Source organism: Pan troglodytes, chromosome 11 (genome assembly GCF_028858775.2).
Source record: "Pan troglodytes isolate AG18354 chromosome 11, NHGRI_mPanTro3-v2.0_pri, whole genome shotgun sequence".
Classification (NCBI taxonomy): domain Eukaryota; kingdom Metazoa; phylum Chordata; class Mammalia; order Primates; family Hominidae; genus Pan; species Pan troglodytes.
Genome location: NC_072409.2, coordinates 5371242 through 5385440, shown reverse-complemented (window position 1 = coordinate 5385440; position 14199 = coordinate 5371242). Strand labels below are relative to the sequence as shown.

Below are 14199 nucleotides of genomic sequence, written 5' to 3'. Positions count from 1 at the left end.
AACCTCACGATGCAGTTAAGCATGTAAATAGGAGACCAGTAACCCCATGAGCCATCTTCCCCCCAGGTAGCTGGCCCATAGTAGTGAATTATTCTCTCAGGGGGCCATTCATCATCTTTCCAGTCTCCTATGGCTGTGTCTTTCTTTACGCTCCTTCTATATCTTTCTCTGTTCTCATCATAGACAGGATACTCTAAGGCTTCTCCTTGTCTTAGAGGGATTAAGAAGAAAGACGGCCTAATTGTTCCAAGTACACTGGCCCCTGTCCATTTGGCTGGTAACTGTCGGTAGGCCCGTGGCCCACAGGTCCGATAGAGACCAGAGGGTGCTTGCCAGGTATTTGGAGCTTCAAGCTGATACCAGGTGTGGTTTAGAGAAGAGAAACGGGAGAATGGATTTGGATGAGGTGGTTTGGGACTATCTTTGCCACACCATAAAGTTTTTCCTAATTTTTTAACGTGTTTGCTGTCCCAAACATGTTAATTCCCCTACTGGGTCTGTAGAAGTTTTTCCCTAGCAAGCAATACAGTATTTCCCGATAATAGAAGTTTTTAAGAGCCAGACGCTTGAACTTGTGGGAGTCAGTTTGCGGGAAGAGTCAGTCAGAGTAAAGTTATCTTGAGGCATTAACTCTTTTGCTTCCCAAGGCCATTGGTCTCCCATGTTAGTCCCTCCACAAACATAACATGAGGAGATGCCTAGGCTGCCAGCAATGTTTTCAGCCATCTGAGCAAATAGGTTTTTGGCTAAAGGGGGAGGCTCAGCAACTTTTGATTTATGTGCTCATAGAATGACTTAAAGACTCGGAATTGTTGCTGGGATGACTTCTTGGTTTGAGTCCTCTTTATGATATATAAATTTACTTTAGCTTTTTGACTGCTGCTTTGTAATGCCATGGAGTAACCTGTAGTCCATATAGGTAGATCCGGCTCTAAGATAGTAAGATTTACAGGATTGCAAGTGCTTGTCTTACAGTCCGGTTTTGCTGGCGCTTTGATGAGCAAGATTGGCTTTAGCCTCAGTGATGATCGGTCAGTGAACTGTGTTGTGCGGTTCCAGCAAGCTATTGCTAGGGCCTTGGAGGGGCAAACAGGGTATGCACATACAATTTTGTACTGGCAGTTTGTACACTACCCTGTAGGACCAGAGATTGTGAGATAGGTTGGGTTCACGGATGTTAACTGACAAATATCAAAGTATATGGCTATAGCTCCCCCTGGGGGATAGAGGCTTGGGTTTGACTTATAAGACTTCCTTTCTTTGACTCAGTATGAACCTCAAACCAAGTCCTAGGTAAAGACTTAGAAGGTCATAGCATATATAAGGCTGGCCATTTCTTGGGTCACAAATTGAATAGGTGATCTGATTGTAAGTACAAGTTCCTAGGTGAGTCCCTGTACACTCCTAATAAGTATAGAATAATAGAGTCCTAGTTATACTGTTTCCTGACCCTGTAGTGTGTGTACAATGGGGACACCTTTCTAAGGGTACTTCTTTTAACATGGTCAAGGCGGGTGATAACAGCAAAACAATGTACAGCGTATTCATATCCAGCAAGGACAGAAGAGGGCCTTGCCTGGGGGGAGGAGATTGAGCACAGCAACAGAACAATAGTAAAACAGTTAGTATTATAAGAAAAACTACTAGTCCTAAGATTTCTAACCACATTTACTTGCTTTACGAGTCCTCAAGCTTTGGCCGTGCGTAGACTAGTCAGCTTCGGGTGTGTGACTAGAGCGGGGCTTGTCTCCTTAAGCTTCAGCCATGCGTTGACTGGTCAGCCTCACGAGTGACCAGAGCAGGGCGACTGTCCTCAGCAGCAGCTTGTTGTCTTCTCAGGATCAGCTGGGTTGGATGATCTGTGTCCTGCTGGCTGGTCCACTTGTCCTGAGCTGCAGGTTTCAGCCGACTGTGGTGGATCCAAGACATAACACCTGCAACTTTAACAGCAACGGGAGTGGACAAGATTACAGTATAGGGCCCACCCCATATGGGTCCTAGAGAAGTTGGATTCCACTTTTTAACCCAAACAGAGTCTCCAGATTTAAAGGGGTGTACTGGTCTGTCAGGCTTATAGGCATCCTTTCTTGTACCCAGCCATGGACCTCTTGCATGGCTGTTCCTAAAGCCTGCATTTGCTTTCTTAAGGTTAATTCCTCTAGTTCCTGAAGATCACCTTTAATTTGACCTATGATTTGGGGTTGGCCAACTGAACAAAACCTCATAGGGTAAATACTCAGTTTGTTTGGTGGGGGTGCACCTGTCTCGGAGGAAGACCATAGGCAAAACCTGAACTTATCTCAGATGAGTTTCCTGGCAATATTGCTTCAGTAGCTGCTTGAGTGTCCACTTCATGCGTTCCACTTTTCCTCAGCTATGCAGCCGATAGGCTGTGTGTAACTTCCATTTTATTTTTAACAGTCTTGTTAAATCTCATACTATTTCAGCTACAAATGCCGGCCCATTGTCTGACTGTAAAGATAGAGGCAGTCCAAACCTGGGGATAATATCTTTTAACAGTACTTTAGTCATTTGTCGTGCTTTTTCTGTCCTGGTGGGGAAAGCTTCAACCTATCCTGAAAAAGATGCAAATAAACACTAGAATATACCGATAGCTTCTGGCACGGGGCATTTCGTTTAAGTCTATAAGGAAGTTTTCACAAGGCATGGCTCCTTCTCCTGTTCTGTTTCCCAGAGGAGGGGTTCCTTTTCTCCTCTTTTTGTAACTTCATATAATAGCTCAGCCATCAGTGAGAAATCTGGAATCCAGATACGGCAGAATCCTGCTGCCTTCAACTTCTAATGTGACCACAGACTCCTGGAGGCCCAGTGAGAAGGAGCCCGATCTGTCCTAGTCCTCACATCCTTCAGCTCCTGCCAGCCCAATCAGATTAGTATCTGGTTCCTCTAAGGTACGGCAGCCCTTGGCCAATGGCCTCTTTGTCTCACGGCCTTGGCCATTGCCTTCTGGACATTCATCCTTCCAGTGCCCTTTTTTTTTTTTTTTTTGCATCTCTCACATTGATCCCTCTCCAGCCTTGGTCAGCTCTTAAATCCTTGTCTAACTTGACCTCTTCCACGTCCACATCTGCGCCCACATCCTCTCACATGGCTAATTTCTCTTTCTATAAGGGCTGCTGCCAACAGATCCGCCTTTTTCTTAAGCCTTTCATCTGCTTCCTTTTTCCTTCCTTAGTTCTCCTGCTCCTGCAGTCGGCTGGCAGGGCTGGGCAAGGACAAACCTGAATATAAAATTCAGTGTGTCTGCTGCCCACCAGTCCTTTATGCTTGGAGAAGAGAGAGATGTTTCTCTTTTTCTTCTCTTCTGTCTATTAAACCTCCGCTCCTAAAGTCCTTGTGTTTGTCCCTGTCCTAAATTTTCCTGGTGCCTGACGACAAACCCCCGGTATGTAGACCAGACAATGTAGCCGCTTCAAGGGATTTGAGTGAGGAAGGAATGAATCAATGGAGCCCAGGGGGGTTCTAGAGCATTCAAACTATTCAGGATGATACTGTGGGGACCAAGGGAGAGCTTTCCCCTTCTCCCTCTGAAGGGCCACTGAAAAATCACTGACAGATTGTCTCATAGGAGAAAGGGCATACATATTTGTTTAATGCGTATACACGGGAGCCTTTGAAATGAAGACCCAACTTCTCAAGAGAGTACAGAGCTTAGATACCATCTTGAGGTTCCACAAAGAATGTGGGCTCAGAGCATGGCCAAAACTAGGTTAGGGGCTGGGCGCAGTGGCTCACAACTGTCATCCCAGCACTTTGGGAGGCAGAGGCGGGCAGATCACTTGAGCTCAGGAGTTCGAGACCAGCCTGGCCAACATGGCGAAACTCCCTCTCTACTAAAAATACAAAAATTAGCCGGGTGTGATGGCGGGCGCCTGTACTCCCAGCTACTTGAGAGGCTAAAGCAGGAGGATCCCTTGAGCCCAGGAGTTCAAGACTGCAGTGAGCTGTTATTGTGCCACTGCCCTCTAGCCTGGGTGATAGTGAGACCCTGTCTCAAAACAAACAAAAAAAACCCTAAATCTGTGGACTCTGGGTGATTATGACATGTCAATGTAGGTTCATAAAGTATAACAGTTGTACCCCCTGGTGGGGGATGTTGATAATGGGGGAGACTGGGTTGGGGCGAGGACATACGGGAAATCTCTGTAACCTTCTTCTAATTTTGCCGTGAACCTAAATCTGCTCTAAAAATGTATATAAATAAAAAGTGGGGCCTTCCTTTCCCTCTCCCCTGCCCCAGCCCTCTCCCCACCTCCTTCCTCTCCCTGCTGCCTCCCCTCTGCCCTCCCCTTTCCTCCTTAGCCACTGTAAATGACACTGCAGTGAATATCCTGGAGCACAAAGGGCATGTCTCCCAGTTCAGAATTACCTCCTTTATTTAGAGCAGGTTCTCAGAACTAGAGTAGCTGGGCAAAGGCCTGAGGCAAATGCGTTTGCTCTGGGGCACCTCAGCTACCTGCAGGCCCCTTATTTCCTGTGGCCGAGCTCCTCCTCCCACCCTCCTGGCCTTTCCCCAGCCTCCCTCGCCCACTAGGCCTCCTGAATTGCTGGGCACCGGCTGTGGTCGACAGACAGAGGGACAGACGTGGCTCTGCAGGTCCACTCGGTCCCTGGCACCGGCCGCAGGGGTGGCAGAACGGGGGTGTGGTTGTTGTGGGAAGCACAGGCTCCAAGTCTCCTGGGGGGCTGTTGGGTGGGAAGGCTCTGGCTGCCCTCGCCCTGTCCCCATCACTGCAGAGGGCTGTGCGGTGGCTGGAGCTGCCACCGAGCGTCTCGGTGAGGGTGACCTCACACTGGCTGAGCTTACAGGCCCCATCTTAAAACTTTGTTCGTGGTGTTCTTTCACTTTTCAGAGCCTTTCCTGGCTCCAGGAGTAACACCTGTTCACAGAAAATACGAGTGGCCTCCTCTTCCTCCACAACCTCACACGACCTTCTCCCTTCCCTCCCGCTGGCCTCATTTTCTCTCCTGTCACTCTGCCTGGGCATGCCCCAGGTCCTTGGCTGTGTCCTTTCCTTCCTCAGGGAAGACCACAAGTTTGGGCTAGATGCCTCCGCACCCCCCCACCCACACCCCCGGAGCCTCTAGTCCTCCCTCCCAGGACGCATCAGGCTGGATGGTGACATCTCCCCACCCTTGAATGAGACTGCTTTGTGCTGCTCTGGGACCCGCACCCAGCTTGGACTGCTTGCTCCATGGCCCCAGGAAAAGCTCATACAGATAAGGTCAGCCACTTGGGTGGGGGGCCCACAGCATGTCACCCTCTCTGTCCCAGAAGTCACGTGCTTGGTCCCCTGTGAAGCCCCTCTGGGGACCTAGGGGACAGGCAGGGCATGGAGACAAAGTATGCCCTTTTCTCTGACAGTGACACCAAGCCCTGTGAACAAACCAGAAGGCAGGGCACTGTGCACCCTGCCCAGCCCCACCATCCCCCTTACCACCCGCCACCTTGCCACCTGCCTCTGCTCCCAGGTAAGTGGTAACCTGCACAGGTGCACTGTGGGTTTTTGGGAAAACTGGATCTCCCTGCACCTGAGGGAGTAGAGGGGAGGGAGTGCCTGAGAGCTCATGAGCAAGCATGTGACCTTGGATCCAGCTCCATAAATACCCGAGGCCCAGAGGGAGGGCCACCCAGAGGCTGATGCTCACCATGGGGCGCCTGCAACTGGTTGTCTTGGGCCTCACCTGCTGCTGGGCAGTGGCGAGTGCTGCGAAGGTAAGAGCCCAGCAGAGGGGCAGGTCCTGCTGCTCTCTCGCTCAATCAGATCTGGAAACTTTGGGCCAGGCTGAGAAAGAGCCCAGCACAGCCCCGCAGCAGATCCCGGGCACTCATGCTCATTTCTATGGGGACAGGTGCCAGGTAGAACGCAGGATGCCCAATTCCATTTGAATTTCAGATAAACTGCCAAGAACTGCTGTGTAAGTATGTCCCATGCAATATTTGAAACAAACTTATATGGGCCGGGCGCAGTGGCTCACACCTGCAATCCCACCAGTTTGGGAGGCCGAGGTGGGTGGATCACTTGAGGTCAGGAGTTGGAGACCAGCCTGGCCAACATGGTGAAACCCCATCTCTACTAAAAATACAAATATTAATCGGGCGTGGTGGTGGGTGCCTGTAATCCCAGCTACTCGGGAGGCTGAGGCAGGAGAACCGCTTGAAGCTGGGAGGTGGAGATTGCGGTGAGCTGAGATCACGCTACTGCACTCCAGCCTGGGTGACAGGGCGAGACTCTGTCTCAAAAAATAGAAAAAGAAAAAAATGAAACATACTAAAAAACAATTCACTGTTTACCTGAAATTCAAATGTAACTGGGCCTCTTGAATTTGCATTTGCTAATCCTGGTGATCCCACCTACCAACCTTTCTGTTGTTCCCATTTTACAGAAGGGGAAACGGGCCCAGGGGCAGGGAGTGTGGAGAGCAGGCAGACGGGTGGAGAGAAGCAGGCAGGCAGTTTGCCCAGCATGGCACAGCTGCTGCCTCCTATTCCTGTGCAGGAAGCTGAAAGCCGGGCTAGTCCACACGTGGGTCCGGGTCCCTCCAGAAAGAGAGCCGGCAGGCAGGAGCCCTCTCGGGGCATCCATAAATTCCACCCTCTCTGCCTGTGAAGGAGAAACCACAGAAACCCCAAGCCCCACAGGAAGCCGGTGTCGGTGCCCGGCCCAGTCCCTGCCCCCAGCAGCAGTCCCACAGGGGACCCCAGATCCCAACCACGCTGTTCTGCCGCCTGCTGTGTCTCAGGCCCTGGGGACTCCTGTCTCCCCATCTGCTGCCTGCTCTCCACACTCCCTGGCCCTGGGACCTGGAGGTTTGGGCAGTGGTCCTGGGCTCCTGACTCAAAGGAGAGGTCACCTTCTTCTTGGGCGAGCTCTTCTTGGGGTGCTGAGAGGCCTTTGGCAGGTCATCACGACCCCTCCCCATTTCCCCACCCTGAGGCCCTCAGGCTGGACAAGCCCAAACAAAGCAACCCCCACGGCCCCGCTAGAAGCAAAGCCTGCTGTGCTGGGCCCAGTGACAGCCGGGCCCCGCCTGCCTCAGCAGCCACTGGGTCCTCTAGGGGCCCGTCCAGGGGTCTGGAGTACAATGCAGACCTCGCACCATTTTTGGCTGATGGACTGGAACCCAGCCCTGAGAGAGGGAGCTCCTTCTCCATCAGTTCCCTCAGTGGCTTCTAAGTTTCCTCCTTCCTGCTTCAGGCCCAGCAAAGAGAGAGAGGAGAGGGAGGGGCTGCCGCTGAAGAGGACAGATCTGGCCCTAGACAGTGGCTCTCAGCCTGGGGAGGTGTGGAAGGGCCTGGAGACATTTGTGATTGTCACGGCTGCGGAGGGGGTGCTCCTGGCACCTCGTGGGTCGAGGCCGGGGATGCTCTAAACATCCTACAGGGCACAGGATGCCCCTGATGGTGCAGAATCAACCCTGCCCCAAGTGTCCATAGATCAGAGAAGGGAGGGCATAGCCAATTCCAGCCCTGAGAGGTAAGGGGTGGCTCAGGGGAAACTGGAAGGTACAAGAACCTGCTAACCTGCTGGCTCTCCCACCCAGACCCCGTGCTGCACTATGTGGGCTTCATCCCTGTCATTGATGGAGACTTCATTCCCGATGACCCCATCAACCTGTACGCCAACGCCGCCGACATCGACTATATAGCAGGCACCAACAACATGGAAGGCCACATCTTCGCCAGCATCGACATGCCTGCCATCAACAAGGGCAACAAGAAAGTCACAGAGTAAGCAGGGGGCACAGGACTCAGGGGCGACCTGTGCAGGAGGGCGGCCGGGAAAGCACTGGCGAGGGGGCCAGCCTGGAGGAGGAAGGCATTGAGTGGGGGATTGGGAGTGAGGAAGTTAGCACCAGTCGGGGCGAGTATGCACACACCCTCCTGTTGGCACAGGCTGAGTGTCAGTGCCTACTTGATTCCCCCAGGGAGGACTTCTACAAGCTGGTCAGTGAGTTCACAATCACCAAGGGGCTCAGAGGCGCCAAGACGACCTTTGATGTCTACACTGAGTCCTGGGCCCAGGACCCATCCCAGGAGAATAAGAAGAAGACTGTGGTGGACCTTGAGACCGATGTCCTCTTCCTGGTGCCCACCGAGATTGCCATAGCCCAGCACAGAGCCAATGCCAAGTGAGGATCTGGGCAGCGGGTGGCTCCTGGGGGCCTTCCTGGGGTGCTGCACCTTCCAGCCGAGGCCTCGCTGTGGATGGCTCTCAGGTGTCTGGGTTGTCTGGGAAAGTGGTGCTTGAGTCCCCACCTGTGCCTGCCTGATCCACTTTGCTGAGGCCTGGCAAGACTTGAGGGCCTCTTTTTACCTCCCAGCCTACAGGGGGTTTACAAACCCTATGATCCTCTGCCCTGCTCAGCCCTGCACCCCATGGTCCTTCCCACCGGAGAGTTCTTGAGCTACCTTCCATCCCCCATGCTGTGTGCACTGAGAGAACACTGGATAATGGTTTCTATCCACTGACTCTTATGGGCCTCAACTTTGCCACCTTACAAAATAATTTCAGCCCAAGGCCTCATTAAAGACTTTCATGTAATAATAGCCAATTATAAGGAAAAATAAGGCCGAGTGCAGTGGCTCGCCCTTGTAATTGCGGCACTTTGGGAGGTCAAGGTGGGAGGATCACTGGAGGTCAGGAGTCTGAGACTAGTCTGGCCAACATGGCAAAACCCCATCTCTACTAAAAATACAAAAATTATCCAGGCATGGTGGTGCACACCTATAATCCTAGCTACTCAGGAGGCTGAGGTAGCAGAATTGATTGATCCAGGGAGGTGGAGGTTGCAGTGAGCCGAGATTACGCCGCTGCACTCCAGCAGGGGCAACAGAGTGTGACTATGTCTCAAATAAATAAGTAAATAAATAATAAAAATAAAAAATAAGTTAGGAATACGGAAAAGATAGGAAGATAAAAGTATACCTAGAAGTCTAGGATGAAAGCTTTGCAGCAACTAAGCAGTACATTTAGCTGTGAGCCTCCTTTCAGTCAAGGCAAAAAGGGAAACAGTTGAGGGCCTATACCTTGTCCAATCTAATTGAAGAATGCACATTGTCTTGGAGAGCAAAATATTTCTTGATACTGAATTCTAGAAGGAAGGTGCCTCACAATGTTTTGTGGAGGTGAAGTATAAATTCAGCTGAAATTGTGGAACCCATGAATCCATGAATTTGGTTCTCAGCTTTCCCTTCCCTGGGTGTAAGAAGCCCCATCTCTTCATGTGAATTCCCCAGACACTTCCCTGCCCGCTGCCCGGGACCTCCCTCCAAGTCCAGTCTCTGGGCTGATCGGTCCCCAGTGAGCACCCTGCCTACTTGGGTGGTCTCTCCCCTCCAGGAGTGCCAAGACCTACACCTACCTGTTTTCCCATCCCTCTCAGATGCCCGTCTACCCCAAATGGGTGGGGGCCGACCATGCAGATGACATTCAGTACATTTTCGGGAAGCCCTTCGCCACCCCCACGGGCTACCAGCCCCAAGACAGGACAGTCTCTAAGGCCATGATCGCCTACTGGACCAACTTTGCCAAAACAGGGTAAGGCGTGGGTTGAGTGCAGGGCGGAGGGCCACAGCCAAGAAGGGCCTCCCACCACGAGGCCTTGTTCCCTCACTTGCCAGTGGAGGGACTTTGGGCCAGTCACTTAACCTCCCCCTGCATCGGAATCCATGTGTGTTTGAGGATGAGAGTTACTGGCAGAGCCCCAATCCCGTGCACGTGCACAGCCAGTGCCCGGTATGCAGTGAGGGGCATGGTGCCCAGGGCCAGCTCAGAGGGCAGGGATGGCTCAGGCGTGCAGGTGCAGAGCAGGACTTCAGCCCCCTGGGAGTCCCCAGCCCCTGCACAGCCTCTTCTCACTCTGCAGGGACCCCAACATGGGCAACTCGGCTGTGCCCACACACTGGGAACCCTACACTACGGAAAACGGCGGCTACCTGGAGATCACCAAGAAGATGGACAGCAGCTCCATGAAGCGGAGCCTGAGAACCAACTTCCTGCGCTACTGGACCCTCACCTATCTGGCGCTGCCCACAGTGACCGACCAGGAGGCCAGTTCCATGCCCTCCACAGGGGACTCCGAGGCCACTCCCGTCTCCCCCGACAGGCAACTCCAAGTCTGCCCCCGTCCCTGCAACGGGTGACTCTCAGGATGCCCCTGTGCCCCTCACAAGTGACTCTGAGGCTGCCCCCGTGACCCCCTCAGGTGACTCTGAGGCCTCCCCCGTACCCCCTACGGGTGACTCTGAGGCCCGTGCCCACCTCGGGTGACTCTGAGGCCACCCCCGTGCCCACCTCGGGTGACTCTGAGGCCGCCCCTGTGCCCCCCACAGATGACTCCAAGGAAGCTCAGATGCCTGCAGTCATTAGTTTCTAGTGTCCCATCAGCCTTGGTCTCAAGAGGCCGAGAGGGTGCGACCCCAGGGGCTCCCCTCCCATCTTGAGCTCTTCCTGAAGAAAACCTCATTCCCCTGTCTGGCGTCTTTCTTTGCTCTCAAGGCTAAACTGCAGGAAGGAGTGGACCTCAGTTACCCTTACAGCACCAGGTGGGGGCCCAACCTGTGACCCCATCACCTGGCACAATCCCCAGGCTCTGGGGCGTTGATGGTGCCATCCTCACTTTTGAGTGGAGGAGGTGGGCCCAGGGAAGTTGATTGGCAGGCCCAGGAGTGGGAGTCAGGCACAGGTCACTCCAGAGCCTGCCCTTCCCTGAATGGAACCAGGCTGCTGGCTCCCAGGGGCTAGATTCTGTCCCAGATGGTGGGAGGGGCTGGTGGCAGCTGCAGTCAGAGAGGGAGCTGGGGTCTGGCAGGCTGTGGCTGCCTCTGGACTAGGGGATCCCAGCCACACCCACATCCTCTGGGTGCAGGGAGTGAAGTCTGTGTTGTAACTGGGGTCTGAGGAACCCGCCTGGGAAAAGAAAGGGATTCTGCTCCTCCAGCCGGATGCAAGTGGAAGAAAGAATAACACATCACACCAGAAGGTTGGAAGCAGACGATGGGGAGGGTGCTGGGCAGTAGGCACTGGGTGGTGGGCCTCTGGGGGGTGCCCAATGGCTCTGGCAGAGTTGACGGGGCAGGGGGCAGAGGGCAGAAGGCAGAGTCAGGAGTACTCCTGCCTCTGCTGGGTCCAAGCCCAGGCACATCACTGAGCACTTGACCAGCCCGACCTCACCATGGCCTTGTGAGGTGGGTATGGTGTACACCCTCCTTTTAGACGTTTACAGATATTTAGAGGAAAATGAGGCCCTGACAGGGCATCACGTGCCCAAGGTCACTCAGAGCAAGGATTTGAACCCAGGTCCCTGACTCCAAAGCCAGTGCTTGGAACAACGTTGGGGGTCTTCTTGCCCACTCCTCACCTACCTTCTAAACAGGCGCTGTGTGGCAGGGTGGGGCTTAGATGAGAGAAAATTCTGGAATCCTGAGCAACTTTGCCTGGGGGCTCCGCGGTGGAGGGCAGCAGCACCCAAGGACCAGCTAGCCACTCTCTCTGCCCCTCCAGCCTACAGGTGGGAGGATAAGGCTCAGGGCCGACAAGTCCTGTGGCCTCATGCAGCAGAGCTGAGCCGGGACGAACCCTGTCCCCTGGAGAAGCAGGGGTCACCCTGGCTGGCTGTGACCACTTTGGCCACCCTGGGCTTCCTGGGTTGTTCAAGGGGTCTCTGGTGTAAAAAGGGGACTCCCTGTCAAAGACTGAGTGAGATGGAGCTGCCCGGCAATGTGGGCCTCTCCCAGTGACTGTCCCTGTTCTCTTGGGCAACGGAAGCCCGAGGATACAATGATGTGTCCCTTCCTTGGCCACACTGGTACCCACAGGGATTATTGTGTTTCTACCTGTGGAGTCAGCTCTCAGGCGCCTCCAGCACTGTGGGAGAAACCCCTGGGACCCTAGTGCCTCTTCCCAACCCTCGGGACTGGCACCCGTCTCTTGTTGAGAGAAAGCACAGTCATGTCTGTCATTCAGAAAATCACATCCCTGGATGGCCAAGCCACGTCAGAAGGGATGGGCTGTGGGGATCCAAGCGTGTTCTACCTCTGGGCTGCACCTGCCATCCCTCTGCTTCGGTTTGAATGCTTGTCCCCGCCAAAACTCATGCTGAAATTTAATCCCCAACGTGGCAGTATTGACAGGTGCTGCCTTTAAGAGGTGACTGGATCATGAGGCCCTGTCCCCGTAGATGGATTCATCCATTCATGGATTCATGGGTTAGTGGGTTATCATGGGAGGGTAACTGGTGGCTTTGTAAGAGGAAGAGAGACTTGAGCTAGCATGTGAGCAGGCTTAGCATCCTCACCACGTGATGCCCAGTACCGTCTCGGGACACCAGAGTCCCCACCAGCAAGAAGGCCTTCACTTGCTGCAGCCTCTCTGAGGCAGGAGGAGAGGGAATTAGGGAAGCCAAGGGTTGGGGCATAAGCAAAGGAACAGCAGGTGCAGCCCGTTCACATAAGCCAGAGAACAGCAGGTGCAGCCCGTTCTCATAAGCCAGAGAACAGCAGGTGCAGCCAGTTCTAGGCAGGATTGGGGAGCACACAGGCCACTCCTCACTGCTGTGATAACAAGTCAGGAGCTTCCACTTCAACCTCTGATTGACCCTGGGCCAATCCTCCACTTCAGCCTCTGATTGGTCCCAGGCTAATCCTTCATAGGGTGTAACCAATTGGAGGCCTCTAAAGGGCATCTGGGCTGTTCTTTATAAAAACCCTGAGAAGCATTGCAATTGGGAGGTCCTTGAGCCGTTTGCTCGGGCCCGCTCCCACCCTGTGGGTTGCACGTTCACTTCAATCAATCTGTGCCTTTGGTAAGCTGTTTTTTTGTTGCTTTGTCTTTTTTTTTTTTTTTTGGTGGAGTTTCACTCTTGTTGCCCAGGCTAGAGTGCAATGGCACAGTCTGGGCTCACTCCAAACTCCGCCTCCTGGGTTCAAGCGATTCTCCTGCCTCTGCCTCCCAAGTAGCTGGGATTACAGGTACCTGCCACCATGCCCAGCTAATTTTTTTGTATTTTTAGTAGAGACGGGGTTTCACCATGTTGGCAAGGCTGGTCTCAGGTACCTCAGCCTCCCAAAGTGCTGGGATTACGGGTGTGAGCCACTGCGACTGGCCTGTTTTGTCTGTCATTGTTTCCTTCTTTTGTTACTTTGTGAGTTTTGTTCACTTCTTTGTTCTATACAGCAAGAACCTGGACAACTCAGTCAGGACCTTCCATCCTATAACACCTCAACCTCGGACTTCTCGGCCTTCATAACTGTGAGAAATTCCTTTTCTTTATAAATTACCCGGTTTTAGGTATTCTGTTATAAGCAACAGAAAATCTACTTTAAAAGCCTCCATGGCACAGGTGAGCCCTGCAGTGTGTCTGGGTGATGCCTGCAGCTGTCGAGAGGGAGGAGACAGCTCAGAGTCACCTGCAATCCATCTGGCTCTTGCCATTACAGACTCCAGATGATGAAGTTGAAAATACAGACAGGCTGGAGGCCATCTGGGGTCCTGCTGGCTCCCAGTCCCAGGAAGCCTGGAAGAGCACTGGGGTGAGCTCGGGCCAGCGCATGTTTACTGTCACAGGGGACATGTTTCAGCACTTCATTGTAAGGCTGTGGCCTTCTGTGCTTGTGGATCCTCAGTCTCAGTGGCCTTCCTCTTCCCCCCACCCCAACTCCTGTGTTGCGTGTTTAACACACCCACCCCCAACCAGGACATAACCAAATCCTAGACTGTGGACAAAGAATACAGTCACCTCAGGGGGCTGCGGGCTCTAAAGGCTCAGGGCCCAGCTACCCCTTTAGGATGGGTCAGTAACAACACGACTGACTCTGTAAATTGGTGACCACCTGAGACTGGACCTCAGCACCACACGGACCTGTGCTTCACCTTGGCCATCAGGGGAGAGTATGGAGGTCTTTTGCTGGCAGGAATCGGCACCCTTATCCTGGCAATCAGCACTCACTGGCCATTCATGAGGCTCCAGCAGGACGAGTGGCCACAGTGTGCAGGGCACAGGGGATGGGGCTTTCCAAGGTGTTTCTGGATGACATCAATCACACAAGGAGTTGTAGGAATGCTGGCGTCCTGGTTCACGGGTAGACGCTAGAGGATGCCAGGGGTGCTGGGTAGAAAGCAGAGGATGCCAAGGGTACTGGGTGGTGGGCCCCTTGGGGGTGCCCAATGGCTCTGG

The 14199-nt window shown here is 53.4% G+C and overlaps 1 pseudogene; it reads left to right on the top strand.

Moving 5' to 3' along the window:
* The first annotated feature begins 5354 nt into the window (after positions 1–5354).
* LOC104008038 (bile salt-activated lipase-like) lies at positions 5355–12864 on the top strand (annotated as a pseudogene).
* Positions 12865–14199: the final 1335 nt, after the last annotated feature.